This window comes from Girardinichthys multiradiatus, chromosome 11 (assembly GCF_021462225.1).
Source record: "Girardinichthys multiradiatus isolate DD_20200921_A chromosome 11, DD_fGirMul_XY1, whole genome shotgun sequence".
In the NCBI taxonomy this organism is placed as follows: domain Eukaryota; kingdom Metazoa; phylum Chordata; class Actinopteri; order Cyprinodontiformes; family Goodeidae; genus Girardinichthys; species Girardinichthys multiradiatus.
The window spans coordinates 27,627,078-27,630,457 of NC_061804.1; positions in this window are offsets into that span (position 1 = coordinate 27,627,078).

The window sequence follows — 3,380 nt, forward strand, 5'->3', positions numbered from 1 at the left end:
CAATAGATGCGGAGAACATGGTCCATTCGGACTCTATGTCTCCAACATCCCCCGGGATCTGGTCGAAGCTCTCCCGGAGGTGGGAGTTGAATACATCCCTGGCCGAGGGCTCCGCCAGGCGTTCCCAGCAGACCCTCACTATGCGCTTGGGCCTGCCAAGTCTGTCTGGCTTTCTCCTCCTCCAGCGGATCCAACTCACCACCAGGTGATGATCAGTGGACAGCTCAGCCCCTCTCTTCACCCGAGTGTCCAAAACATGCGGCCGAAGGTCTGATGATACGACAACAAAGTCGATCATCGACCTCCTGCCTAGGGTGTCCTGGTGCCAAGTGCACTGATGGACACCCTTATGTTTGAACATGGTGTTCGATATGGACAGAAGTCCAATAACAAAACACCACTCGGATTCAGATCGGGGAGGCCATTCCTGCCGATCACGCCTCTCCAGGTGTCACTGTTGTTCCCCACGTGGGCGTTGAAGTCCCCCAGCAGAATAATGGAGTCCCCGGGAGGGGCACTATCCAGCACCCCCGACAGGGACGCCAAGAAGGCCGGGTACTCTGCACTACCACTTGGCCCGTAGGCTGAAATGATAGTCAGAGACCTCTCCCCAACCCGCAGGCGCAGGGATATGACCCTCTCATCCACTGGGGTAAACCCCAACACGAGACGGCTGAGCTGGGGGGCAACAAGCAAACCCACACCAGCCCGCCGCCTCTCCCCGTGGGCCACGCCAGAGTAGAAGAGAGTCCAACCCCTCTCAAGGAGATGGGTTCCAGAGCCCACGCTGTGCGTGGAGGCGAGCCCGACTATTTCTAGTCGATATCTCTCGACCTCCCGCACAAGCTCAGGCTCCTTCCCCCCCAGCGAGGTGACATTCCACGTCCCTAGAGCCAGCCTAAGCATCCGGGGATCGGGCCGCTGAGGTCTCCACCTTCGTCCGCCACCCAATCCTCTTTGCACCGGTCCCTCACGGTTCCCCCTGCAGGTGGTGGGCCCACTGGAGGATGACCTTGCGTCTCTCGTTCGGACTTGGCCCAGCCGGGTCCCGCGAGGAGCAAACCGGCCACCAGGCGCTCTCCGACGAGTCCCAACCCCAGGCCTGGCTCCAGGGAGGGACCCCGGCTCGGCCGTACCGGGCGACGTCACGTGCCTCGATATTTTGTTCTTCATGAGGGATTCTTGAACCACTCTTTGTCTGACCCATCACCTAGAGCCTGTTTGCCATGGGAGACCCTACCAGGGGCATTTAGGCCCCAGACAACATAGCCTCTAGGATCATTTGAGCACTCAAACCCCTCCACCATGTTAAGGTGATGCAAGAGCATCCAAATCTACTCTGACCTACAGAACATTTATATTAATTACATTTTTACAACTTTCACATTCATGTTTTATGTAAAAGAATAAATATTTTATATTTTACTGTACAGTTTTGGAGAAATATCTTGTCAAAATACCTCAAAATGCTCAACCATTATATGCATTTGTCGCACTTTCAGGAATTTATTTCTCCAAAACCAAGAGAGGTGACAACACAATCTCTTCAGATTATATTAGAGGGTCTTCTATATTATAACCAGAATTAGTATTTCATAATTTCACTGTAGGTTTCTGGAGAAATACACAACTATCCCAACAAAGTACCACAAACGCTTCTTTTTGGTGAGGTCGATGAAATCCTGGGAAGTGGTCTGGACAGCTTAAAGTGCAAGAGCATCCAGATCTACTCTGACCTCTCCTGGACCGGAAACGCCCCTCACCTGTTGAAGAAGGTACAACAACAGCTCTTCTTCATCAGGAAATAAAAACAGACTGTTTTCTCTCCTCAGCTGCTTACAGATGTCTGCAGGGCCACGGTGGAAAGCACTCTGTGTCTCAGCATGACAGTGTGGTGTGGGAATTGCACAGGAGAGGAAGGAAGTATCACGGGTTGTGAGGACAACACACAGGATTATGGGATGCCGTCTGCCCGACATAGATTCTGTTTTATACTACACTTGGGGTAGTTGTGTATTTCTCCAGAAACCTACAGTAAAATTATGAAATATTAATTCTGGTTATAATATAGATGACCCTCTAATATAATCTGAAGAGATTGTGTTGTCACCTCTCATGGTTTTGGAGAAATAAATTCCTGAAAGTGGGACAAATGCATATAATGGTTGAGCATTTTGAGGTATTTTGACAAGATATTTTTCCAAAACTGTACAGTAAAATATAAAATATTTATTCTTTTACATAAAACATGAATGTGAAAGTTGTAAAAATGTAATTAATATACATGTTCTGTAGGTTACTTTTCTGTTTTCCTCTTATTTTCTCAACCGTTGCCAGGATCAGCGTCCTTTCTGCTCCATTACCGTAAAGCACCTTGTATGCGTGACGCTAATCTTTAAGGAAGAGCTGATGTCGGCTGACGTCACCGCGTATTTCTGACTGTCGGCTCCCTTAACCGCAGTTTTCTTCTGTAGAGTTGATGTCTCCTCACTGAAGCGACGCTGCAAGCTCTGCAGTTCGAGCAGAAGTTCAGAGATGCGGGGGATCAGAGTCTGCTGCTTTAGTCAGCGCTAACCAATAGGGAAACGTCTTACAGCGTTCGTCTTTAGGCCCCGCCCAGGATGTTCATGTTTCCAGAACTCAAAATTCGTTGAGTTCAACCAAAAACAGAGAGCGTCAAAACCAAAAAAACGAGACTCGTAACCAAAGATTTTTGACATGCGCAAATAAAAGTTTATGTTTTGCAAATAACTTTTTTCTCTTTGTGAGAAAAAACTCTGAAAGTTTTGATCACAACTTCATATTTTTTGATTGAATATTATTTTTTGATTGAGATTAGTTTTTTGTTTGATTGAATAATATTGAGACAAATTTAACTCCATACAAGAGACGGTCCCGAAATGCTTCTGATAAGTTAAGGGTCTAAACTTGACCCGGTAGGAACAACGAGGGAACCCAGACCATTTGCACGCCTCTGTAATGTATTGAGCATTTTTGGTCATAGAATTTAGTTCTGACACTTGTTCAATTGTTAGTGGACTCCTTTTGCTAGTCGGGCCTTATTTTACTGTTCCTGCAGAACCGGGCAACACAGTGATATGATATATTTATTATTTTAAAACAAAAAATACATTTAAAAAAAAGTTGTTATAGAAGTTGCATGAAAAATAATCCAGAAAGCATTCACATCTCACGTTGCTAGGAAAATGTACACGTCACCACATCACGTTACTGTGGTGCGTATTTTCTTACGATAACAATGCAACAAGAAAATTTTGAATTGTACTCTAAACTCATCTGAACGATGGTACGTCATTTAGTTATGTGGTAGGAAAAACTTCTTTAAAACGTCTAAAGCCATCTGTTGCAGCCAGCTCTAT